Source organism: Emys orbicularis, chromosome 3 (genome assembly GCF_028017835.1).
Source record: "Emys orbicularis isolate rEmyOrb1 chromosome 3, rEmyOrb1.hap1, whole genome shotgun sequence".
Classification (NCBI taxonomy): domain Eukaryota; kingdom Metazoa; phylum Chordata; order Testudines; family Emydidae; genus Emys; species Emys orbicularis.
The window spans coordinates 115,726,482-115,754,263 of record NC_088685.1 but is presented as its reverse complement, the minus strand read 5'-3'; the positions used below and the strand labels follow the sequence as shown (position 1 = coordinate 115,754,263).

The 27,782-nt window shown below is 43.0% G+C and overlaps 1 protein-coding gene across 1 annotated transcript in view; it reads right to left on the bottom strand.

The window, feature by feature from the left end:
• The window catches only part of TAB2 (TGF-beta activated kinase 1 (MAP3K7) binding protein 2), a 125,653-nt gene extending 98,204 nt beyond the window's left edge, over window positions 1-27,449 (bottom strand). Inside the window, exon 1 of the mRNA XM_065401285.1 lies at window positions 27,382-27,449. The gene's annotated coding sequence lies outside the window, so the exon portion shown is untranslated. The remainder of the gene's footprint in view (window positions 1-27,381) is intronic.
• Window positions 27,450-27,782: the final 333 nt, after the last annotated feature.

Genomic DNA, 27,782 nt, shown 5'->3' with positions numbered 1-27,782 from the left:
TGTATCATTTGTAATTTGTTCAATTATTTATTTCTTTTCATTAGGTCTACAAGCAAGTAATAAAATACTAACGTTGCTATTTGCTGTTCAAATGGTTAAACCATTTTGAAAAAAGTGCATCTTGCCTCCTCTATCTGATGGAGGCTGAATTTACATCAAAAAACAGAAATCAAGCAGCCAGTTGCTGGCTTCATTAAAAGCTCTGAGAAGCCTTAGGGACAACTATAGCAAGTATAAAGAAAATTGAAAGTTATAATCTATGCTTGATATAAGCAAGAATTAATATTTCAAAGCCTCCCTCAGAATGGAAATGTAGGGGTTGTCTACAGAGGGAAACAGTGAGGAATGCTATTACGCATTAGCTCCCCATCTGGACACTTATTTAGGTATTCTTAATGCAGAATAAGAGTATCCATACTGGGAGTTATTGTTGAATAGCTATTATTCATGCTAACTTATTTTGCAATAGCTCCCCAGGGAAGACAACCCCTTCAAATACGTTTCTCATAGCAAGAAGGGAGGGATGGGAAACAGCTATTACCAGGACAGGAGCTGGACACAACTATAACTCTTCCCCAATTTTATGGGCAAATCTGTGTTATAGGGTAAATCCTCCTGTACACAACCTGTCTCTCATAGCCTTCTCCACTACCAGCCGCAGAGGGGGAAAAAATAAAAAAATCGCATCTTTATCAATTTCACTACTGCCTGCATGTTTCAGAAAATTGACCAGTGTCATAATATCTCTCTACTGCTTGGGAAAACTATGAGAAATCAATAGAAGCACTGTCTGCAGACTTAGTGAAGCACCACCACATCATTTCACACTCATAAGATTTCCTTCAGAACCATAACTGCTAAAAGATTGACTTTTTATTTTTAAATTAAAGCTTAAATTCTGCAGAAATAGATGGCTTAGGCCCGCCACCCACCAGGAAAAGCTTCCCCTACCTCCTGGCAAGTGGACTGTAAGCTCTAAAACAAAACAAACAAAACAAACAAAACAAACAAAACAAACAAAACAAACAAAACAAACAAAACAAAACAAAACAAAACAAAACAAACAAAACAAAAACAAACAAAACAAAAACAAACAAAACAAACCAAAAACAAACAAACAAAACAAAAACAAACAAACAAAACAAAAACAAACAAAACAAAAACAAACAAACACGCGCAATGTAACAGAATAAAGATTTCTGTTGGAACATTCACTTTTGCATTTCCTGACTGATTTTAAGTGTCCAACCTTAATGCTGCATTAGCACAGTTTACATTGGATAGAAATGTTATTTAAAATAGTGGCTCATTTTAATGGTTAAGGAGTTCTCCCTCTTCACAACTATAAATAATACTAAAAAAAAACCAAAAAAAAAAAAAACCACCTGTCCAGTCTGATAATTGGCACTGAAAAAGGAGAGAGAGAGTACCAAATACTAATTACTCTACTAGACTAATGAATAGTTACATGTCAATATTCAATTGCACAGAACAAGAAGATTTACAAAACCTTGTTACAATCTATTTTCTATCCAATATAAACCACTAGACATTTCACAAACATGGCTAAGGGAAGCACAAAACTGATATTAAGGTGAAAACTAATGGTGAAAGCTCTAGGAGCATAAAGAAATTCAGCAACATTGACAATGTATTTTTATATTACACTCAGGCCACTCATGACTAATTTAGGACCCTATTTTTCTCTGTACCAGCGGTTCTCAAACTGTGGGGCAGGACCCCAAAGTAGGTCGCAATACCGGTTTAATGGGGTTGCGTTAAAGTTGCTGAGGGCTGGGATTTCGGCTTCTCCCCCTGCCCCGGGCAGTGGGCTTAGGCCCTCCGGCCCAGGGTGGCAGGGCTCGGGCAGGCTCAAGCTTCGATCCCCATGCTTTCCCCCTTCTCTCCCCCTGGGATCATGTAGTAATTTTTGTTGTCAGAAGGGGGTCACGGTGCAACGAAGTTTGAGAACCACTGCTCTATACCAGTGGTTCTCAAACTTTTGTACTAGTGACCTCTTTCACATAGCAATCCTCTGAGTGAGACCCCCCCTAATAAACTATAAACACTTTTTAATATATTTAAAAACAGCTTCCATCGGAGGAGAAATTAAAAAGACTGGGACTGTTCAGCTTGGAAGAGAGACAATGAGTTTGGATATGATAGAGATCTATAAAATCGTGAAGGATATTGAGAAAACGAATAAGGAAGTGTTATATACCCTTCACACAACACATGAACCAGGGGTCACCCAATGAAATTAATAGGTGACAGGTTTAAACCTAACATAAGGAAGTATTTCTTCACACAACATAAAATCAATATGGAACTCACTGCCGGGAGTGATATGAAGGCCAAAAGTATAACTGGGTTCAAAAAAGAATTAAATTAGTTCATGGAGGATAGGTACTTCAATGGCTATCAGCCAAGATGGTCAGGGACACAACCCCACGCTTTGGGTAACCTTAAACCTCTGACTGCTAGAAGCTAGGATGGGATGACAGGGTATGGATCATTCAATAAATTGCCTTGTTTTGTTCACTCCCTCTGAAGCATCTGGCACTGGCCACTGTTGGAAGACAGGATACTGGGCTCCATGGACCATTGGTCTGATGGAGTATGGCTATTAGTATGTTGAGTATGGCTATTAGCATGTTCTCAATCCATGTAATACTACCAACAGAAACACAACAGATTAAGTACTCCAATATATACAAAGCCTGAGTATAGTCTTGCATAACTGACAACTTCTGAGCCTCAGAAGGTAGTTTGACATTCTCTAACTGAATGACTATATCAGCCAAGTGCTGAGTGCAATAAAACCTCACTAGTACACATAAAATAACCAGTGGTCTCTAACCATCTTTAAGGAAAGATTTAATAGCCTAGATGGTAGTGGATTACACATTAATTCATATACTGCAGTAATTTGGACTGATCTTCCAGACATTCATGCAAATTAGTGAGGTTCTACTGCATTTATTTTCTCAATTGTAAATGATTATACTTCCCTATCTTGGGGAGCGCATAGCAGGAAACAAAAGGCAGTATTTGTACAGCACTTAGAGATGCTTACACATAAGAGTTCTATAGAAGTGTTGCATAAAATATTTGGTCTCACAACAGCAGCTATGCATGTTTAGCTGGCTGGTGCAAACTTCCTATATCCAGAAGCAGTGGCCTGTGGAATTCCTAAAGTACAAATATACCTTAATAAAATAAGACCTTTGCCCTGAATATGCAGCAAAAAATGGTTATCAAACATTTCAGCATAACACCATGGTTAGAGAGATTACACTTTCATAACTTCCTTGAAGTTCCGTTTTAGCGTGATATTCACATCCATCTTTCTTATCTTTAGAAGTTTGATAGCTATCCACTTGGAAACATGATTTTAAGTGCATATGAAGAACAAAAGCATTTTCACCAGTTAAATTCTGATATTTTATTAACTTTAACTCAAGCTACTTACTTTCTTTTAGACTTTCAAACATGACAGGAATATGGTACCTAAGTTTTTTTTAAGCACATATTCCTATTTTAGAAACATTATTGTTAAGCATGGCAGCATGCTGTTTTCTGCTATTTTCATGAGGTCTTCCAGAAAGAGTACAGAGAGTTGCGACAAGCACCTGCTCCTGTTCCTCAATGTCTCACCGTCAGGGCTTTACTCTGTCACCTATTATTCAACATTTGAGTTCACTGGAAGACATTACAAGACTACAGATTTTAGGACATCAGTATGTAGATGACACAGAACTGTGTCTCTGTCAACAAACAAAAGTTTTTCTACTAAATTAAGTGAGGATGGAACGTAGTAGGAAAGTAGCTGCTTCAAGCTTAATCCAGATAAGAGAGAAGTGTTCACTTTGGAAAATTGGCAAAACTTATGCCATCTTCCCACGTTTACCCTCCAGCAGTCAAGGTTGTGCAGACTCCAAGTTAGACTCATCACTGTTCCTGACATCCAAATACAGGTGGTAGGCTAGAAATGCTGTTTTCTTGGTTAGCCAGGCAACGACAATTTACCATCTTAAATGGCTTCCTGCAGCTATTCCTGCCTCATTTGTCAGATCCAGGATAAACTACAGCAACACCTCACCTTAGGGCTAACCCTGGCTGTAACGTATGTAACATGCAGCAGTCCACCTTGCAAGTGGACCAGTAAGAACATCACTCCAGTCCTCTGTGTTATGGTCACAGGGGTAGCTGCACCTCTGTTCCCTTTCCGGTCTCTGAGTGCACGCCCTCAGGTGTCCAGTCTCATGCATTTTCCCATCCTGGAGTGAAATTCTGCAATTCTCCCATTCTTAAGGTATTGTCTACACTAAGGGTTTGTCTACACTGGCACTGTGCTCCCAGCGCTGGTAACTATTCCCCTTGTGGAGGTGTTTGCCGCGACTACACAAGCCACGTTAAAGCAATGCCGCGGCAGTGTTTTAATGTTGCCAATAAAGACATGCCTTAAGTTTCTCCTGGGGGAATTCTGCACCACTGTGTGTGCACAGAATTCATGTCCCCCACTGATTTCTTTGCTTCCCTGCAGAAAAGTAACTTCTAACAGGGAAGCTGCAAGTGCAGTCACGTGCCCCTCCCCAGCCATGCGGGCATGTTGTTTCGGGCACCCAAAGCAGCCAGCAGAGAGGTAAATCATGGGGAGGAAGGTGGCTCCTATTGTGTGCTGGGCTCAGTTGCTAATCCCAGCCCAGCTAGGGAGAATGGGACTTCCTCTTCCCCTGCAAGGAGCAGCTGGGGTAGGGTCTGGGGTAGGGTCAGACCTGCCCCCAGAAACCTCCCCCGGGTGCAGGAAGCTCCACATTCCACGCCCCACCCCCGGTTCCTCAGCCACTGGAGGAGGGGTCACTATACAGGGAGCTGCTGCTGCCCTGTCTGCCCAACCCCCATGCCTCTAGATTTCCCCCCCCCCATACCCAGATTCCCCAGCTAAGCCCCCTGCACCCAAACGCCCACCCCGCCATGGCTCCCACACTGCATCCAGAGTTCCACTGCACCCAGACCCCCTCCCCCGCTGAGCCCTCCCCTTGAACCAGGACCACCACCGAGCCTCTCCCCCCCCCACCCCGACCCCCCCACTGAGCCCCAATCACCTTCACATGGACTCCCGTGCAGAGTCCCAGTCCCTCTCCACCTGGAACCCCACATCGTGCCCCTGTGGATCCAGATTCCCCCCTGGAGTCCCCACTGAGCTGCCTGCACCCAGACTGCCCCACACAGAACCCTCTCACCCCACACCTGCATCATCCCACACTTTTATCCTGCCAGGATGAGCCTGCCTGCCCACATCTGGTGCACCTGGCACAAAGGGGCAGGGCCCCGGGGTGTTTCTGGGGCAGGACCCAGCCCTTGTGCTGTGCCATAGTCAGGTGCAACCTCACCACCGAGTCTGTCTCCTGTGGAGGGAAGGAGTGGAGGGCTGTAGGGTGATCTCCCACCTCTGTACAACCAGTAGCCTGTGCTCCCCACTGCCATGCTTGAGCCTCCACATTTATTTGACAAATAAAATGTGCAGAATTTCAAAATATTGTGCTCAGAATTTTTACATTTTTGGTGCAGAATTCCCTCAGGAGTAACACTACCAGCACTCCACCAGCACAGTTGCAACGACACTTACTACAGAGAAAGCTGGTTTTTTTCTGTCGCTGTAGCAAATCCACTTCTTCAAGAGTTGTGTCTACAGCTGAGGTTAGGTTGACCTAATGTCACACCCGGCATGAAGTTTCTCAGAGCCCCGATTGATGTAGCTAGGTTGACCTAAGCTGTAGGCCAGGTCTCTCCTCTAAAAAGTTAGTTCACCCCAGCTAAGTTGCTCAGGGGATGGGGGGAAAAAATCTACACTTTGAGCAATACAATTAAGCTGACGTAACCCTGTGTAGACAGTGCTAGGTTGATGGAAGAATTCTTCCAGCCACATAGCTACCGTCTCTCACTGTAGCAGTGCAAGTGTAGACATAGCCTTAGACCAAGCCCCAGGCTACAATATCCTGCGATACTGTTACCCTGTTTCAACCTGTGTGGGTAATCAAGTTTCCAGTGCCATGGAGAGTTCCAGCTGGAAGCAGAAATTGACGGAGTCTGGTTTTCTCTTTTATGTAACCTTGTTCATTTATAAGGAAAATACAAAGTTCTGCTTCTTTGAACACAGGAGGAACCAAGAACAAAAAGAAGCAGTTTCTCAACTTACAACCGCAATCCTCTTGAACCAATGGACCCAAAAACTCCTTCCAGTTTTTTCCACAGTCACACTCTGCGCTCACAGGCTACTGCTTGCCTTTCTTGCCTATGCCTCTCTGTTGCTGGTGTCTATTCTCAGTATCTGTGTGTTCCTGTTCGTTCTCTCTCTCTCTCACATGCACACACACACATCCCTGCCCCTGGTCACACTACCCAGTGGAACTCCTGTCCACACTGTGCTAGTTTCCAGGAAGATATTTTAGGCCTTGTTTTAGATGTGGCCCCTTAAATGTTTCTTACAACTAGCTTAAGCGAAGGGTGTATTCACACATCAGTTTGAAAATGATTTTTAATTCCTCCCTTAACAAGGATTCACCCAGCTCATGATAGTACTCCCACTTCAGCTTCACTGATCATACTGATGCATCTTAAAATGGTGACACTCAATGATCCATCCCAAACAGAAAGAAAATAAATGTTAACAAGTTACAAATGATACAAGGTTAACTATCTACATATGTACAGTGTCCTTCTGTCAAGATGTTTCCACATCACCAACCAAAATTGATTTTTATTCCCATCCAAACCCCTGTGTAATTTTTCACTCCCTGATGTACTTTCTTTCAACCACCAGTGAGAGGCCTCTTTCAATCAGTCCCTGAAGAATGCCTACTGTTTTTGTGGAATTTGCCAGCTGAGGCAGCCCCTACCATGTTGTTCGAATGGGGGAATTCACCTCTGTAACAATTTTTCCAGCCCCAACTTCCACAGCTACATTCTCAGATTCGGGAAGGGAGCCAAGGTGAAATTCTGTTCCCCAAACCGTAAGCACTAGCATCTGTGTGAAATATGTGAGGGGTTTTGAAACATGGATAGGCCAAGACAGGAGCAGTCACAAGAGCCTTTTTTTTTTTTTTTTTTTTTTATAAACTCTGAAAGTGCTAAATTACACCCTGCTGACCACTGAAACATTTTCTCTTTTTTACTATTTGCTGCTACATTCAGCAAATGAATAGGGATCAGTCCTTGGTTCAGATCCACAAAAGCTTTAAGAGCTAAGGCTAGGTCTACACTGGGGGGGGGGGGGAGGGCCCGCGAGGGGGGTCGACCTAAGATATGCAACTTCAGCTATGCGAATAGCGTAGCTGAAGTTGCGTATTTTAGGTCGACTTACCTGGCTGTGAGGACGGCAGCGAGTTGACCGCTGCCGCTCCCCCGTCGACTCCGCTTCTGCCTCTCGCTGCGGTGGAGTTCCGGAGTCGACGGCAGAGCGATCGGGGATCGATTTTATCACGTCTAAACTAGACGCGATAAATCGATCCCCGATAGATCGATCGCTACCCGCCGATCTGGCGGGTAGTGAAGATGTGCCCTAAGATTCCACACCCCCGCCTGCCCACCCCACTCCCGACAGTGGGTCTCAAAACAGGTTTCAACCACTCCCCATCTTTCCCTTACTGGAAAGCTATCACAGCATGTAGGTGTTATAATGGTTTCTGCGGGAGTGGGGAGGATGGGAGAAGGGGCAGGACAATTTTTCACTGCAAATCAGTTGCCTGCAAAACTGTGTGTCTTACCTCAACTATCGCTTTAAAGGAATTTCCACTGACTGAGTTTGTAAGACACCTTTCCTGGTATTGATTAAACAGGTATTAGCGAAAATGAAATCCAAACCAATTAGCAGCTCATCCACTATTTCAGCAACCCGGACTTCTTGCTCAAAATTCCAGAGGTCCAATTTGCAAACCCACATTTACAAATTTTTGGACAGTTGCTCTTGCCCCAGTCATTGAACCACTCAATTGGTTGCAAATGGAGACCGTTTCAGATCACCCATTCCCTAGACTTTTTAGTTTGTCTGGTCTAATAACTCATGTTTGAGGTCATGTAAACCATCTCTATTCGCATCAGAAATCCTATTACGCACTTCACAGACAAACTCCCATTATTATTCAGTCATTATCCTTTAACAATCCTTTAAGTGTTTACCAAAAGGTGGCTTATCTTGAGCCACTCTCTCTCTTCCTGCTTGTTTTTCCTGACAGCCTCTATTAAACAAAATCTCTCTCTCTCTCTATTATTATTTTTTATATATATATATATATACATACATATACATACATATATACACACACACAAAATATCTCAACAACTAGGTCAACATGTAGTATTCATAAATCATTACAAAGCAGCTCCAAATTTGTCATACTCTGCCCTCTAAACTGGCTCCCAATACATTTCTCAGTTCAATTCATAGTCCTCAGCTTTAAAGCTTTAAACAGGCTAAGGACCAAATATTTCAAATACTGCTGCTCTTTTCCTGTACCCAAGTATGTTAGCTACATTCAACTACATAGCAGCTTCTGACTGAAATCATGACACCCAGCACAGGGCTTTTGGCTGTGGAACTCAACTACAAGAACATAAGAATGGCCACACTGGGTCAGACGAATGGCCCATCTAGCCCAGTATCCTGTTCCAACAGTGGCCAATGCCAGGTGCTTCAGCGGGAATGAACAGAACAGGTAATTAATAAAGTGATCCATCCCGTCACCCTTTCCCAGCTTCTGGCAAACAGACTCAGGACACTTCAGAGCATGATTTTGCTTCCCTGTCCATCCTGGCTTATAGCCATTTATGGACCTATCCTCCATAAACTTATCTAGTTGTTTTTTTAACCCTGTTGTAGTCTTGACCTTCACATCATCTCTGGCAAAGAGTTCCACTGGTTGACTGTGCGTTGTGTGAAGAAATACTTAGAAGAATCATAGAAGATTAGGGTTGGAAGAGACCTCAGGAGGTCATCTTGTCCAACCGCCTGCTCAAAGCAGGACCAATACTAACTAAATCATCCCAGCCAGGGCTTGTCAAGCCAGGCCTTAAAAACCTCTAAGAAAGGAGATTCCACCTAGGTAACCCATTCCAGTGCTTCACCACCCTAATAGTGAGACAGTGTTTCCCAATATCCAACTTAGACCTCCCCCACTGCAACTTGAGATGATTGCTCCTTGTTCTGGCATCTGCCAACACTGAGAACAGCCTAGCTCCATCCTCTTTGGGACCCCCCCCTTCAGGTAGTTGAAGGCTGCTATCAAATCCCCCCTCACTCTTTTCTTCTGCAGACTAAACAAGCCCAGTTCCCTCAGCCTCTCCTCATAAGTCATTTGCCCCAGCCCCCTGATCATTTTCATTGCCCTCTCCAATTTGTCCACATCCTTTCGGGGGGGGTGGGGGGGGAGGAGGAGAGAGGCAAAACTGGACGCAATACTCCAGATGTGGCCTCACCAGTGCTGCAGAGGGGAAATAATCATTTCCCTCGATCTGCTGGCAATGCTCCTACTAATGCAGCCCAATATGCCATTAGCCTTCTTGGCAAAAAAGGGCACACTGCTGACTCATATCCAGCTTCTCATCCACTGTAATCCCCAGGTCCTTTTCTGCAGAACTGCTGCTTAGCCAGTTGGTCCCCAGCCTGTAGCAGTGCATGGAATTCTTCCATCCTAAGTGCAGGACTCTGCACTTGTCCTTGTTGAACCTCATCAGATTTCTTTTGGCCCAATCCTCCAATTTGTCTAGGTCACTCTGGACCCTATCCCTACCCTCCAGCATATCTACCTCGCCCCCCAGCTTAGTGTCATCCGTGAACTTGCTGAGGGTGCAATCTATCCCATTATCCAGATCATTAATGAAGATGTTGAGTGCCCCAGGACCGACCCTGGGGCACTCCGCTTGATACCGGCTGCCAACTAGACATCAAGCCGTTGATCAGCACCTGTTGAGCCAGACAATCTAGCCAGCTTTCTATCCACCTTCTAGTCCATTCATCCAATCCATACTTTTTTTATTTGCTGGCAAGAATACTGTGGGAGACTGTACCAAAAGCTTTGCTAAAGTCAAGATATATCATGTCCACTGCTTTCCCCATATCCACAGGGCCAGTTATCTCATCATAGAAGGCAATCAGGTTGGTCAGGCATGACTTGCCCTTGGTGAATCCATGTTGACTGTTCCTGATCACCTTCCTCTCCTCCAAGTGCTTCAAAATGGTTTGTTTTAAACCTACTTCCTATTATGCTTTTGTTTGTTTTAAACCTCCTGCCTATTAATTTCATTTTGTGAACCCCTAATCATTTTTGTTGCCCTTTTCTGTACCTTTTCCAATTCTAATACATCTTTTTTTGAGATTTTTTTGATTTGGGGTATGGAACGGCTTCCGTATGAGGAGAGATTAATAAGACTGGGACTTTTCAGCTTGGAAAAAGAGATGACTCAGGGGGATATGATAGAGGTCTATAAAATCATGACTGGTGTGGAGAAAGTAAATAAGGAACTGTTATTTACTCCTTCTCATAACACAAGAACTAGGGGGTCACCAAATTAAATTAACAGGCAGCAGGTTTAAAACAAACAAAAGGAAGTATTTCTTCACACAACGCACAGTCAACCTGTGGAACGCTTTGCCAGAGGTTGCTGTGAAAGCCAAGACTAACAGGGTTCAAAAAGGAACTAGATACATTCATGGAGAATAGGTCCATCAATGGCTATTAGCCAGGATGGGGAGAGATGGTGTCCCTAGCCTCTGTTTGCCAGAAGCTGGGAATGAGCAACAGGGAATGGATCACTCAATGATTACCTGTTCTGTTCATTCCCTCAGGGGCACATGGCATTAGCCACTGTTGGAAGATAGGATACTGAGCTAGATGGACCTTTGGTCTGACCCAGTATGACCATTCTTATGAGATGGGGCCTGAGAGATCAGATAGAGCCTCAATCTTACTATGGTAAGGCCTTTTTTACATTATGGAATATTACAAAAAATTCCGACCAGTTCAGGTGAAATAGGAGTGCTAATGGCTTCCAGTGTTTTCACCAACACAATAGTTTTAGCCAATCAAAAGAGAGAAAATATTCTAGCATATAGCTCAGTGGTTTGAGCATTGGACTGCTAAACCCAGGGTTGAGAGTTCAATCCTTGAGAGGGCCATTTAGGGATCTGGGGCAAAAATCTGTCTGGGGATTGGTCCTGCTTTGAGCAGGGGGTTGGACTAGATGACCTCCTGAAGTCCCTTCCAACCCTGATATTCTATGATACTAACATGGAGAGTCTGTACAACTAGTTTCACAAATTATGCCTTTTCAGCAGGATATTAGAGAGGCAAGGTGGGTGAGGAAATATCTTTTACTGGACCAGCTTCCATTAGAGAGAAAGAGATATGCCTTCAAGACACACACAGCTTTCCTTTAGATTTTGGAAAGAAACTCCCACCATCATAGCAAAATGCAAAGAGTAACACTGTTTAGCATAGGTTTCAGAGTGGTAGCCGTGTTAGTCTGTATCAGCAAAAAGAACGAGTACTTGTCGCACCTTAGAGCAGTGTTTTTCAACCACTGTTCCGCGGCACACTAGTGTGCCGCGAGATGTTGCCTGGTGTGCCGTGGGAAAAAAATATTGCGCACTGAATAAAGTATTTTATATTTTTTCATATTTCTGTTTACTTACTATTTCATAATAAAGTAATTATAAAATACTTTCTTTGTGTTTATTTGATTCCTATTCAAGAGAATTACTTTATATATAGTCAATATAGGCACAGAGTTAAATTTTTTAACATTTTCTAATGGTGGTGTGCCTCGTGATTTTTTTCATGAAACAAGTGTGCCTTTGCCCAAAAAAAGGTTGAAAAACACTGCCTTAGAGACTAACACATTTATTTGGGCATAAGCTTTCATGGGCTAAAACCCACTTAATCGGATGCATGCACTGGAAAAATACAGTAGGAAGATATATATATATATACACACACAGAGAACCTGAAAAAATAGGTGTTGCCATACCAACTCTAACAAGACTAATCAATTAAGGTAGGCTATTATCAGCAGGAGGAAAAATCTTTTGTAGTGATAATCAGGATGGCCCATTTCAAACAGTTGACAAGAAGGTGTGAGTAACAGTAGGGGAAAAGGTTTCAGAGTGGTAGCCCTGTTAAAACAAGGAGTACTTGACAATTCATAGTAGAGTGGTCCATTAACACCTCTGCAGTCATAGGACAAAAAGAGGAAGTGATTGTTGTAATAAGCCATAAATCCAGTGTCTCTGTTCACGCCATGATTTTTGGTGTCTAGCAGAGTAATATTAGTCTTCTGAAAGTGCTGTGCAAGTTTCCTTTGACAATGAGGGCTGATAGGTCAGATATAGTGTGTCTCTCACCAACAGAAGTTGGTCCAATAAAAGATATTACCCGCCCACCTTGTCTCTCTAATATCCTGGGACTGACACGGCTACAACTACACTGCATTTTCAGCATGACGACAGCCACAAGCATTTGGCTCAGAAAGGCCAAATGTTATTTTATAAAATTATTTTCAGTATCTCACTTGGTGATAAACTGTTATGTGAACTCAGACTGCACCAATAAGCCATATGGACACAGTTTTCTCTCTCTCTCTTTTTTTTTCTTTATAAAAAGACAGCTACAGAGTAAATAGCATTTTGCTAACTACAAATAAAACTGCCAAATTGCCACTGCTTAATTCTATTCTGAGCAAATATTTAAGCAATCATGTTTATGCTGCTTCCAAAAGCAGAAGGTGAGAAAATCATCACTCGGCCTAAGCACATCAAGGTTTGGTTTCTCAAAACCACCACAGAAATTTTAACAAACATTTTTTCCCAGGTAGACCTTGAGTTTCACACTTCATAATAAATTTAAACACTCTCCTAGGCCCTTCCCAGTGCACAGGTTTAGTAGATTTTTCAAGTACCTTTCAACAATTCTCACTCTTCTTACATCATTTGGGTAAAACTTGACATTGGCCTAAAATATTTAATTTATGAGAAGCCAAAATAGACATTAAGTTCAACAGCTGAAATCTTCAGCGGCTCCCGAGACTTTACAACAGGCGTCGGCAACCTATGGCACACGTGCCAAACATGGCACGCGAGCCGATTTTGAGTGGCACGCTGCCTGCCCAGTGAGAGGAGGCTGCGGGGCGGAGGGGCCAGAAAGCGCCACGCTGGGGGAAGAGGGAAGCTTGGCTGCCGCAGGACCAAGCTTCTGCCTCCTGCCCCGGCAGGGGAGAGCGGGGGGGGGGGGGGGAGGGGGAGGTTCCAGCCCCCCGCCCCACTCAGCCCCCCCGCTCACCGCTCTCCCCTGCGGGAGTGGGAGGCAGAAGCTTGGTCCTGCGGCAGCCAAGCTTCCCCCTCCCCCGCTTCTTCCCGCAGCTTGGTGCCTTCTGGCCCCTCCTCCCCCTCCCTCTCCCTGCCGGCGATGGCCTTTGCGAGGGGGAGGGGGAGCGGGAGCGGAGCAGAAGCGTGCTCGCAGGCAGAGAGAGGTAGGGACGGAGCCTGGGGGAAGGGGGTGGAACAGGGCATATCCCTCCCAGCCCCCTGCCATGAGCTGCTCAGGGCAGGGGGCTGGGAGCACCCCCACGAGCCGAGCACCCTAGCCCTCTGCCCTGACCTCGAGTCGCCCCCAATACTCAGCCCTCTGCCCTGAACCCCCCCCCACCCCCAGCCCTCTGCCCTGCACCTCCACACACACCCCAGCCCTCTGCCCTGAACCCCCCCACACCCAGCCTTCTGCCCTGCACCTCCACACACCCCCAGCCCTCTGCCCTGCACCTCGAGTCCCCCCAACACCCAGCCTTCTGCCCTGTACCCCACACACCCCCAGCCCTCTGCCCTTACCCCTGAACCCCCCACACATCCAGCCGTCTGCCCTGCACCCCCACACCCGCTAGCCTTCTGCCCTGACCCCTGAATCCCCCCACACCCCCGGCCTTCTGCCCTGACCTCTGAACCCCCCCCCCACACCCAGTCTTCTGCCCTGCACCCTCTGCCCTGACCCCCGCCCTCCCCAGGTCTGGGGTCCCAGCTGCTGGCCCCTTGCCAGCCGGCGTCCCGACCACAGGCCCTGCTCAGCCCGCTGCAGGCCTAGGTGAACAGAACACCAGGCTGGAAGCGGGCTGAGCAGGCTGGCGGCGTAAGATCAGCATTTTAATTTAATTTTAAATGAAGCTTCTTAAACATTTTGAAAACCTTGTTTACTTTACATACAACAATAGTTTAGTTATATAATATAGACTTAGAGACACCTTCTAAAAAACGTTAACATGTATTACCGGCACACAAAACCTTAAATTAAAGTGAATAAATGAAGACTCGGTACACCACTTCTGAAAGGTTGCCTACCCCTGCTTTACAACCTAGACTGTCCATCAGAAAACTGAATGAGTTTTCTATCATATCAATCTGCTAAAGAGAACATTCATATCCTTCCACTAACCTACATTAATCTTAAAGAGTTGAGAACATGAAGTACTTCAAGTTTCGAATAAAAATAAGGCTCATTATATTAACATTAATTTAGTCCAGGTATACTGCAGGAAGGCACTGTGAACATATTCTCAAACAGTTCTGCCAATGCACCTCAATCCTGACCTGAAACAACCCTGCAATTCCAATTCTGGGACTCCCTTGAACTGAGTATGCCAAATGAACTGAACAGAGTTCATTTAGTAATGTATACAAATTGCAGAGCCTTAAATTTGGCACCGAATTGCAGTAGTGGCACATTTACTCAGGTCCACATTTTGTTATTTACTCAGCTACGAAAATACTGCAGAATTCCCATTTCAATCACAATATACAATTATACTTGCCCAAAATCTGCAGCAATTTGAAATTGATTATAATAATATATTCTGATTCAGTTTCAAAGCATAAATACAAAAGAGCTGCTGTGTAAGAGGCATGGCCATGACAATGTAAAGGGATCATTTTCTTCTTCTGTTAAGGGTATCAGAAAAGGAGAACAAGCAAAAAGGAGGCAGAGAGAAAAGAAACTGACACTAGCAGTGATTCTTTTCCTCTAGTGTTAGTCAAGCTACCTAAAATACTGTCAACTACTTCCCTTTAACAGAATGAAATGAATGATGGAGTCAAAGTTCTTGAAAGTTCTGTAGAAAACGGGCACTAGGCCCCATGTAGTCCCCTCCCCCACCCCTCCTGCAAGTTGGGTTCAGAGGAGAAACTCAAAGGGCAAAGCCAGCACAGAAGCCAAAGACTTGTCCACAGAAGCAGCTGACAGTGGAGCTTGCAGCACACCCTCACACCTTCCTAGCCTCTGGCAATGTCAGATTCCAACTTCGGAAAATGTTTGACATTCTTTCCTCACTTCTGATTAGCATTTTGCTTCACCCTCTCTCCCACACTGCCCCATAACCCCTTCAAAGCTCACCTCACTTTCTGCTCATCTCCATTTTTCCCTTCCTCCTTTTCCTTCCCCCCATCTCCTTTGTCTTTTCCCCATAGCATCCCCAAGTCCCTTCTCACTACTGTCAAGCCAACTCTTTGAAAATCGTAGATTCTCAACAATTATGATTAGAGAAATAAATAAATAGGAGTCTATTTACCTTCTGTTTCCCCCCCCCCCACCTTGAGAGGTCACGTTTTCAAAATCTTCTCTTGAACAGTAAGGGGTAGAAACTAAGTGAAAGCTGAAATTCTCAAGTAATCTAGAAATTGTGGTCATACTAAATATGACAAGTCTTGTGATGAAATTACTAGAGTTGGCAACATTGCTTTCTTTGACAGGGTAATAAGCCTTGTGGATAGGGAGAAAGCAGTAGCTGTGATAGGTCTCAACTTTCATAAGGCTTTTGATACTGTCTCACATGACCTCAAAAAAAAAAAAAAAAAAAAAAACCAAGGGAAAAATAGCCTAGATGAACCTATTATAAGATGGATACACTACTGGTTGGAAAACTGTAATCAAAGATTCACAGTCAAGCTGGAAGGACATATCCAGTTGGGTTCTGCAGAGATCCGTCCTGGGTCCAGTTCTATGTAATAACTTCATAAGGGATTTGGATACTGGCATAGAGAGTACACTTATAAAGTCGGCAGAGAATACCCAGCTGGGAGGGGTTGCAAGTGCTTAGAGGACAGGATTAGAACTCAAAATGAGCTTGGCAAATTGAAGTGGTCTGAAATAAACACAGTAGGATGAAATTCAATAAGGACAAATGCAAAGCACTACACTTACGATGGAATAATCAATTGCACAAATAGAAAAATGGGAAATGACCGCCTAGGAAGAGGTATTGCAGAAGAAGATCTGGTGGTTATAGTGGATCACAAACTAAATATGAGTTAATGTAATACTGTTGCCTCCCCCCCCACACACACACACAAAAAAAGCAAACAACATTCTGGGATGTATTAGTAGGAGTGTTGTAAGCAAGAATTAATTCTTCCACTCTACTCAGCACTGATAAGGTCTCAATTCCAGTAGCGTGTACAGTTCTGGGCACCACACTTTGGGAAAGATGTGGACAAATTGGGGAGCAAATTCAGAGGAGAGCAACAAATTAAAGGTCTAGAAAACATGACCTAGAAGGAAACACTGAAAAAGTGGGTTTGTTTAGTCTGAAGAAGTGAAGACTGAGGGGGGACATGATAAAAGTCTTCAAGTACATAAAAGGTTGTTATAAAGAGGAAGGTGAAAACTTGTTCTCCTTATCCACTGAGGACAGGACAAGAAGTAATGGGCTTAAACTGCAGCAATGGTGATTTAGGTTACCGTTAGACATTAGGAAAAACTTCCTAACTGTAAGGGTAGTTAAGCACTGGAACCAAGTTACCTAGGGAGACCATGGAATCTCAGTCATTGGAGGTTATTAAGAACAGGTTAGGGAGGGTCTAGATACTACTAAGTCCCACCTCAGTGCAGATGACTGGGCTATATGACCTATGAAGGTCCCCTCCAGTCTATTTTTTTTTCATCTTTCCCTTGCCACCTTATCCCATGACTTCTTCTGAAGTTCATGTGAAAACAAAGACATATGCAAAAGTCATGGAACTAGCAAGGTTACCCACCACAACTCTGTTTTTACCTGGAATCACCTTCTCCCATGATCATTTGTTTAAAACAGTGGTGTTTAACATGTGTCCCTAAAAGGCAACTGTATTGAGCAAAAAATTTCAATTCTATTATGAATTGAAAATGTGCTCCCTGAACCATGCCCTACAATTTTTAAGCTGAGTTGTTTGAATCAGCCCTGTGGCTACAGTCTAGGGGTGGGGCACTGCCCCCCCCCCCCCCCGCTGCCCTTATAGTCCCCATTCACCCAAGGTGAATAAGAAGTGCTCTGAGCAGAGGCGGTCCCGTCCCTGCTGCAGCTGCTCAAGAGCTGCCACTGCAGGTTACTTGCTGCATTTCAAGTAAGGGAGAAGAGCGCAGGACTGCTCCATTGTCTACTTTCCTGCCAACCTGTGGGAGATATAGCAAAGAATGGCTCCCCTTCTCAATGCAGCTACCTAGGGCTGCCCGGGCTGGGGGAGAAGAGGTGTAGAAGAGAAGTGGAGAACCAACCACTAAACTACAGCTGCCTCATTCTCTGCCCCAGGCCGAGCACAGGTTAAAACAGCTTGGGGGCTGCTCTAACTTGCATTAGGTCACTTGTTCCCAAGAGACCATACACCAGGTAAAAGCCAGTCAGCATAACAGTCAGTCAAGGGTATGGAGAGGTGTGATACCTGTGATAGTGTGCCAACAAAAGCGCCTAGTGTAGCTGGTTTCACTTCCAGGACTGGTTTTACTACACTAATACAAAGTTAGCTTTGCTGGTATAGCTGCATCCATCCCAGGAGGGCTTTGCCTACACTAGTACAGTGCTCCTAGCAGAGATAGCAGGAGCCCAGCAAGTTCTCTCTACTTGCTCCTTAACATATCCTCTGCACCAGAGGCTGTGGAAAGGGAAGTGTAGAAGCCAACTACGCTGGCTCAACACCTACTGGGGACTCACCATGCCAGGGGAATCATCAACAGAAGACTTATGGGTAGTTTCAGGAAAGAGAATTTGCCCCAAAATATTTATTATGCTACAGGCTAGATTATTCCCAGCAAGCTGTCTGATCTATGGGCAGTCAAAAAGCTCGCCGAAGCTGGTCAACATTGTGACCAGCGCTTAGAATGGACCACCACTGACAATGCCACATTCAGGGCAGACTGCAAGAAAAAGGGCAAACACAACCCAAAACCTGGTGGTTTATTCTATAATTAGATCCACCAAACCAGGAACAAAGGAGCTTCTGTAGCACCACACTGGTTAACAAGAAGCTAAAATACAGTCCCCTTTAGGCATTCCGGCCCCTGGTTCCCATCCAGACAAACTGGTCTTATATGATGAGAGGTTACTGAAAACCCAATTCACCATACATCAGATTCTATCAATCCCTAAGGTTCAGACACTCACCCCCAGATCAATATATATATATTTCAAATCTTACCCAAATATCAGGCTGTCGGCCAATCCTTAGTCAATTAACTAAAGATTTTATTAATAATAAGAAAAAGAAGAGTTATTAAATGGTTAAAAGAATCACATACATTACAAAAGATTGCCAAGTCCTTAGATCAGAATTGTAGCATTGATGGCGAGTGTGCTGGTTTGCACAAAAGTCTCCCTGGAAGCATTCCAAAGAGTAGACGTCAAATGACAGCTTAGATGTAGAGTACGTTAGAATCTTTCTATGCATTTTCCAGGGTATTCCAAGTAACTACTTGGAAGATCTCAGCTCCACAGTTTAAACTTTCCCTTTTTAAGTTCAGCAAACTAGAGATGGCAGCATCAGGCCTGAGATTTCTCTTTTATAGCTGAAACAAGCGGTCAAGTGTTTTGAACACAGCATTCGACTGCAGATCCTTCTTTCTTGAGCACACACTGACCCATCCTTTGAAGTTAAAATTCTATTTTCTGTGCATAGACAGGTAATCTAGTTACACTGATTTACATAAGGCCACTGCCGGTCATTCATTATAACAGGGATAGAGAAGATGAAGACAATATAGATATTATTAGTTTCCTGCAATAGCTCACATCTTTGATCTTAAGGTTAACTTTATACAGTAGCATACATAATGTAAAGGCAATTAAGACATGAATGGGACTTAATATCTACAAGCTAGTTTGATTACATTGGTAAACTTCTAACAGGATATAAATAAAAAGACAAATACACTTTGTAATTATTCTTATCGATACAAAGTGAATGGGTTGGAGATTGCTAGGCTAATTAATTTTCTTTAATATCCACACAAGTGAATTATCCTGATTACAATTGCAATGCCGCTTATTAAGTTGTTATGGGTCATACACAGGTTAGTTGGTTTGCCATGTCACAAACATAACCACCTTCCATTCAGGCTAAATGCCTTTTTGTTTATCAACAGCTGAAATAATGGAAGCTACTGCCCCAATAGATCAGCACAGCCAGAGAGGAGTAGGAGTTGAGCCATGCAGTCTGAGGGGTCTCCTCTGGGGTCTAAATGCAAACACAAAGGGGGTGGGAATTATTGAGTGGAGGTGTGAGAGAGAGTCAGAACTCAGAAGCAGACAGAAGGCAGCAGGAAAACCAAGAGACAGCAAGAAAAACACTAGTAACATGGTCTTGAGAGAAAGCCAATAGAGCTTTTTGGGAAAAGGCTTGGAATTATGAGCAAAGAAATTGCCACCTCTTTGATTCCTACTATGTTCAGGAAAACAGACTATGGGTACACTTTTTGTAAATAAACAGGATTGCAAAGAGCTACCTGACTCATCAGTTTCTCCCCCTGCAGGAAACAAGACACTGAATTTTGGCTCACTGAGCAAGCTAAGAAAGGGTAAAATTGTGGCCCTTTGTGTTTTGAAATATGTTCTGCCTTCGGGATGAAACAGATGGACATCACTGACTTAGAATGGAAACTGTTTGGGGCAGCAACGTTTCTTATATATGGTTTATAATGCCTAGCACACTGGGACCTCTAAGTGTTATTGCAAAACTAATAATTGATTTAGGGAACAGGAGCTCTAAAGAAAACAAAGATGCCTCAGAGGGAACAGGCAGTTAGACAGGATTAAAAGTTAACACAAGGGAAGCAAAACCAATATTAAAAAAATATCAGAGGAAAAAAATAGACAAAAAATAGACAAAAACATCGAAAAGCTAAGTGCGATCCTGTGTTCTCACTGTGCTGAGGATGTATGAAGGGTCCGACCTTCTGCCCAGGATGACCAAAAGAAAGCAACAGCCAAGACCAGCAGCACACTGCATGGGCAGCAAATCTGTCCAATGCTGCTATACCTTGCCAGCCTATCCACTTTCCTTTTCTCTAGCACTCTGTATTGGGTTACTCTAAAGCAGAAACCTCTCAGTCAGGAACTGCTTCTTGGTCCAAATTCTCTAGTGTAGAAAGCCTGATGTGCCTGCTGCTCTAGTTCTTCCTTGGGGACCACCTCTGCCCTCAGCAGCCACAGTTGCAGCTCCTTCTCTGCTCTGGATCCCTTAGCTCTTCTTGAGGTTCAAAGCCCTCTCCTCATGCACAAGATAGTTCCTTCCTAGGCTCTGGGCCTCCCACTCCTTCCTCAACCCCAGCTGTTCCCTGACTCCTAAGTTTCCTTCTCAGTCCAAGAAAGAGGTGGCAGTTGGGTAAGGATAGTTACCCCAACCACCATCCACCAATCAAAGAGTTGCCATGGCAGGCTAGTCTAACTAAGCATATGTACACCTACACCTGCACATGGGACTGGTTATGGGAGAATGATCTAGTGTGAGAACACAAAAAATAGTATGTGGGAGAGAGAAAAATAGACAAAACAAAGAAAACAGAAATAAATGAAGTTAATAGAAAATTCCAGAGGAGCCAGAGACACATACAGGATATGTCTACACTGCAATAAAACAAAAACAAAAAAAAAAACACAACTTGAGGCACTGAGCCTCAGAGCCAGGGTCAACTGACTCAGGCTTCCAGAGTTTGGACTACAGGGTTAAAAAAATTACAGTGTAGATATTCCAGCTCAGATTGGAACCAGGGCTTTGAGACCCCCCACATCTTGCAGGGTTTCAGAGCCCAGGCTCCAGCCTGAGAGTCTACTCTGCAATTTTTAGCCTTGCAACCCAAGCCTGTGTCAGGTGACATGGGCCAGCCAGGGCCATGCTGCGGATGTTTTATTGCAAAGTAGTCGTACTCACAGTGACTTAGTGTAGAGCAGACTAGCGTGCTATAGATTTACACTCTGGCTTGGTACACACTCAGACCACGTCTATACTACAGGAGCGCTATCTCAGCATAACTATGCTGCTGTAACCCTAAAGTGTAGATTAAGGTGTTTCTCCCATCACTATAGAAACTCCTCTTCCCCGAGAAACAGTAGTTAGGTTGACAAAAACATTCTTCCATTGACATAGCTGCACCTACAGCAAAGATTAGGTCAGCATAGCAGCTGCACTCAGGGGTATGGATTTTTATTTTTTAAAAACACCCCTGAGCACTATAACTATGTCAATTTAAGTTTTCAGTGTTGACCAGGCCCCAGTCTTCATGTGGACAACCCCAGAGAGAAAAGGTAGGACTCAGGGCAGGAAAGATTCTAAGCAAGAGCACAGGAGATGATTTAGTGTGCCACCACTGGGAACAGAGATGCAAAGAGCCTTGTTTCTGTATCACATGAATCCTGAGTGTAGCTGTAATCAGGCACGGACTCACCCCTGCGGCGCCTCCTGCTGGTCGTCTCGGGAATTAGCTCACCAGCCTCCGGAGCGCCCTCTGCAGGCCAGGTGTCCCGCCTGTCTTTGGCCCCCCGTGTCCCTCCCGGACCCCGGTGCCCTTGGCTTAGTTGCTGCCCCCCCGGCAGTACCCCACTCTCTCTCTGGGTCTCCCCACCCAGGGGAACCCCCACCCCCTATCCCAATGTCGCCTCAGTTGTGGCTACTGCCAGTCACCATCTAGCCCCCGCGCCCTGGGGCAGACTGCAGTCTATCAGTCAATCGTCACCAGCAACAAGGGGTTTGGACTGTCTGCCTTTACCCACCCTCTGGCTGCCCCTGTGCAACCCCAATACCTATTTGGGCTAGGACCAGGCCCTGCAGCCTGGGGAGTTGCTGGCCTAGGGCTTCCCAGCCCCCAAGGGCTTTCCCCAGCCCTGCCTTACTCTAGGTCCCCAGGTGAGCTCCCTGCAGCCAGGCCTGTCTCTCTTTCCTGTCAGAGAGAGACTCCTCTGCTCTGACTACCCTGGCCTTCTTATAAGGCTGAGTGGCTCAGTTTGGGGCGTGGCCCCAGCTGCAGCCACTTCCCCAATCAGCCGGGGTTTTGCTCCTTTACTCCACCCCAGCCCTCTGCAGGGCTTTTCCAACCCCTTCAGGGCTGGAGCGGGCGTTCACCCCGCTCCAGTAGCCCTATGTCTTTATATACAGAAATACACACACAGGTATTTTCCCAACTCACGAATGGGATTGTCTTTAAGACAGAAATTAGCTCCAGTGAGGGGTAAATCGCTTCAAAAATACTATCAGTTCTCAAGTGTTTATGTAACACCATATGTGGATTTGGGGACTACAGCCAGTCTAGTTACACTGGAAGTACTAGAACAAATAGCCCCCAAAAAGGGAAAAATCTTGAAATGTTTCCCTCAAGAAGCTTTAGAATCTCCTGCCCTCTTAAAAATACTGAAGGTGAAGAGTGCCAATTCCCATCCCCCCAAAAAACTGAAAGGAAAACCTTAAACCAGAATTAAGATGAGACTACACTCATTTTTGCCAGTGATTTAAGACAGAATTTGAGCCATAAGGCAAGAAGTTCAATTGAACCATTCAGCCCCAATCAATCAAATTTTGTTATAAATACTTGGGCTCAAAACTCAGCTATCTAGGATTTTCATGGAAGGCACTCGTCTTTTCTCCTCTCCACAACTTCCACATGAGAACATATTCTTCTGTCAAAAAGGACCAGAAAGTGGTATTTCAGAAGATACCATTTACAAGCAAGTATGCTACTTCAATCCAGAAGATATAAGGCAAGTAAATAAGAAGCAGGCAGCATTATCTCCCGCAAATGTAAACAAACTTGTTTCTCTTAGCGATTGGCTGAAAAAGAAGTAGGACTGGGTGGACTTGTAGGTGCTAAAGTTTTACATTGTTTTGTTATGGAGTGCAGTTATGTAACAAGAACAACAAAATCTACATTTGTAAGTTCAACTTTCATGATAAAGAGATTGCACTACAGTACTTGTATGAGGTGAACTGAAAAATACTATTTCTTTGGTTTGTCATTTTTACAGTGCAAATATTTGTAATCAAAAGTAATATAAAGTGAGCACTGTACACTTTGTATTCTGTGTTGTAATTGAAATCAATAGATTTGAAAATTTGAAAAACATCCAAAAATATTTAATAAATTTCAACTGGTATTCTATTGTTTAACAAGGCAATTAAAACTGCGGTTAATCGTGATGAATTTTTTTTTAGTTAATCGCGCGAGTTAACTGCGATTAATCGACAGCCCTAATAACTAACCATGTCAAAATTTAAATTGTCATAACTAGATTCTAGAGAGTTAATACCCTATTGTGATGAATGTGAGCAGTTCACATGTCACTTGAAGCTATTGTTCCATGCTGTTTACAAGCCCAGGAAGACAATTATGCTTCAATTTATACTCCTCCCATTTGGAAGGTTATCTTTGCAACATGGGTTAAAAACAATTTGAAATGCAACTTTTGATTCTAGAGCACAATTTTGTGGTAAGGGGTGGATTCTACAGTCATGTAATCATGGAATACATGTGGCCCTGTGCATCTGATCTTTTCAACAAAACCTCTCTCAAGTAATAACTTCTTACCAAAAAAAGAGGGGAAAAAACCCAAACACACAATTCAGAATAATGAGATGGTTAAAACGCCTCTTCTACACCTTCTGGAATTTGTGTTTTCTAAATAATTAAGTTTGATGCATAGATACCAAGGTAATAGGCATCTGATAAATACCTCAAAATAGACATGGTGATTAACATTTGTAAAATAATTTGAAGTTTCCAATGATTTTCATCAAAGTACAATTCACAACTGTGAAATTCTAGCTATTTGTTACTCTCTCTAGTTTATACAAAAAAAGTTTTAATTTTTTTCCTCTATTCGTAGCTATGGCAAGGCACCAGATGTTTCCAGGAAGCTAAAAATACAAAGCTGAAAACTTCATTTTTATGATAAAATATGGGGCAGTTCTCAACAATTTCATGAGACACAAGTAAAGTTGGAGGTCTGGATATTTTCTTTTCAACTGAAAACACAGATACAGGATACTACCATGTAACAAAGCCAAAAGATCCTCAGTTAATAAAATCTGTCCAACTTTTAGAAGAGCAGAGGACCAATTTTATGCAGATAAAGTGGTACAGTATTATACTTAACCTCGTATTTGAGAAGGATTCAAATTTTCACCCATTCCAATTTTTTAATGCTTTCCCTGCAAAAATACTAAAATGTGGGTTATGGGCAGGGCTAATTTAAAAACGCAGATGTGGACTTTTTCCACAGAAACTGGCAAGAACAAAGGTATGAATAAAACTTTGTGCTTATGTTATAATTTCATGATAAGAGAAGATTTTCTTCTCTTTTCTGGAACAAATGATAAAAGGAAAAAGTTTATCATTCCTTTTAATAATACAAAGCTTTTTGATAAATTAGGTAGACATAAAGGGATCAAGTATAAAGCCCTATTTATGATAAAATCCTCAGTGTAAGCAAGCATACAATCCTTAAGTTCAAAAGGCACAATTAAAGCTGCAATGCTATACTTCTACCAAACTAAAAAAAAATGCACTAGTCAGAAATGATAGAAAATATTAGAAAGATTAGCATGTTGGAAAATATAAAATTATAGACGTTTACATATCATTGTTAACACTGCTGACTTAAGAGCATTTGACCACACTCATTAGCATGACAACCTAAAGCAATATCTTGCCTTTATTACAAACTGGGAGCATCACTGGGGACCCCAAGACAGAAAACTGAAATATTGTTTTGCCATTTCTTTGGGATTCCCAACAGACTTCAAACCAGAAAACTAGTTTTACAGTAATTCATGCTAGCATACTCCTTCTGTCTACTTTTCTGGCTAAATAACTGTATCAGTGTGAGAACTATATTCTGTGAAGAAATGTTGCAGATTTCAGGATCTCATTTGTGTTGGCAAGCACTTTCTGCTCATTGCTGGTGAGTGGAAAACACATTCCGCAGAGTTGCCATTGGATCTGCATTGAAGAAAACACAAGCTACAGTTTGTATTGGTCTGCTGGCCAATTTCAACAGGAAGGAAGCTTGCAGCCCTCATCAACTCTGCTAGTACCATTAGATGTTACTTTGACTTCAAGATACTGTAGGTTATAGGGAATTTCCTTGAAACTAAAAGTCAGAGTAAAAATTTAAGTATAATCTTCTTACAATTATAATACAGCCAATTACTCTGCCAGGAAACAGCTTAAGTCAAATTTTAGAATCCAGATAAAGCTTGATTAACCTTAAACATATCCATGAGACACAGTGTGCAGTTCTAAAAAGTATTTATACATATTTTGACACCTGCATTAGGTATGTGTCTGACAAAAATCCACTTAATACCTGCTAACCTGAAGTCTAAACCTACTAGCCAGGATGGATACCTGTGCTGCCATGATCCCAAGGCAATGCACAGAGACAATCCCTATTCAGCGATTTAAAGGACACAATAGTTGTACACTTGGTATTCTATATTTAGTTTTAACATGTTAATCAACTATCTACTTCATATTTTTTCAAAGTTAAACTCAATATAGCTGATCGAATAGCACTTTTTTTATTCATTGAATTTCACCAGTATCTTGTAATTAACACTCAAATATTATGTAACCAGCTGAAGAGCTGGTTGAATACTGTAAAAAGCAGTTCAATAGTAATGACATTGAAGTATCTTTGCAAACACTTTTCACCTAGTCCCAGTTATTACACCTCGTTTTAACTGTCTTTTCCTTTCCCTAAAAAAAGGTATTTCTATTTACAAACTGTACTTCTATTTTCTAACTCATCCTACAAATCTTTCCTTCTCTCTTGTTCCAGTCTACTCATTTGCTAATGTCCTGGAATTTGCTAATGTCCTACTAAGCAAGCTGGAGACCCATGGTGAAATCCTAGCCCCACTGAAGTAAAGTGCAAAACCCCCATTGATTTCAATGGGACCAGGATTTTACCCCGAAATGGAAGGTGGGGCACCAACATTCAGGAATAATGCCTTACAAAAAGCCAACCATCCTCTCTTGCTGGGAAAGGGAAGAATGCTAGGATCCTACAGGGTATAGTCCGTGAATCCTATATGTAAAACACACAGTGATACATTTGAAATGCCCCACCCATCTCCAGTCCCTAAAGACTGCACTATTTCCATCCTTAACTGCAGTGTGACCTGGCTGCTACTGGGGTTTGTATCATTCTTTACTACTTTACTTTCCTTCAACTTTCTGGCTGATGCCAGAGGAGTGTCTTCTCACCTAGCCTCTTCTCCCAGTGAACAGCTTCTGTGTCTGCCCATTGTACAGTTTAAAAATCTGTGTAAATGAACAGCAGCGCAAAACTGTTATCAGTTTAAGTGTTGCCCATTAGTGCTCTCAATAGCAGCTTTCAAACTGACCAATTCTGTTAATATCACACTGTTGTAGTTTGGCAAAGCACATTGGAGCAGAGGCACATTAGACTTCTGCAAACTTAGGAGACAGCATACGTGGTTCACACTCGGTAGGTTATCTTTGTAACCAGAAAGGAATAGAAACTTTATTTTATATGAAACCTTATATTCTGCAGAAGTTGATGGCAGAACACTGGAAAAGCTTCCTATTCACCCTAAGTGAAGAGATTTTTTCAAGCCATATATCAGATGCAGTCATGTGCCTGACAAGAGCATCTATTTACTAATCTGCTGAATCTCTCTGCAGCAGGCATTGAGTTACAGGAACCTGCTTAAAAGCCATACCTCCTGAAAAAAGTTATGCAGTGTCCATAAATGAAACCTTTTGGGGGGGGGGGGGCTGACCCAATGCTTCTGTTTCTAAGACAGCCTTCAGCTCAGACCTCTGTTTCAAACATCACTTCATGAAAAGCTGCTTCAACAACAGTTGACAGATTCCTAAGTAGCAGCAAAAAATTGAAAAAAAATTAAGAGGGCCCTAATATTGGCAATATTTTAATCAAATGTGTGACAAAAATATTGCTTTTTTCCTTTACAATATTTCTGTCACTTTCAAAGATGAATGAATAAGCAAGAAGGCAGTTTAGCTAATGTTCCAGAACTCTTATGAACAGTAGTTAAAGCAGAGCAAAGCAGGAGGGGAAGCTCACCAGTTTTGGTGGTCTTGGTGACAGGTCTCAAAGTAATGTTGTGATGTGGCACTTCATCATCTTGTGGTGATGGGTTGCACTATGGGAAAGAGAAAGGGAAAAAGAAATGTAGCTGAAAGGAGTTCCAACAAAGGGCCAACCAAGCAAGACAAACTGCATGCAATTGTGCATGTACGCATCCTGCAGTGGAGGAAGGGGGACACATCCCTGATACTTCACACATCAATTCTTATAAATGCCATAGTTTCAATTTGGCAGGGACGGAGAACAGAAATTGCTACAAAAACAAATAAAAATGAGCACCCTTTCCCTCCAATTTTTTTAAAGATATAATCGGCTGCATTTTAGAAAATGTTACGATCGTAAAATGTCTCTTTTGAACTAACACAAAAAAGTTAAGT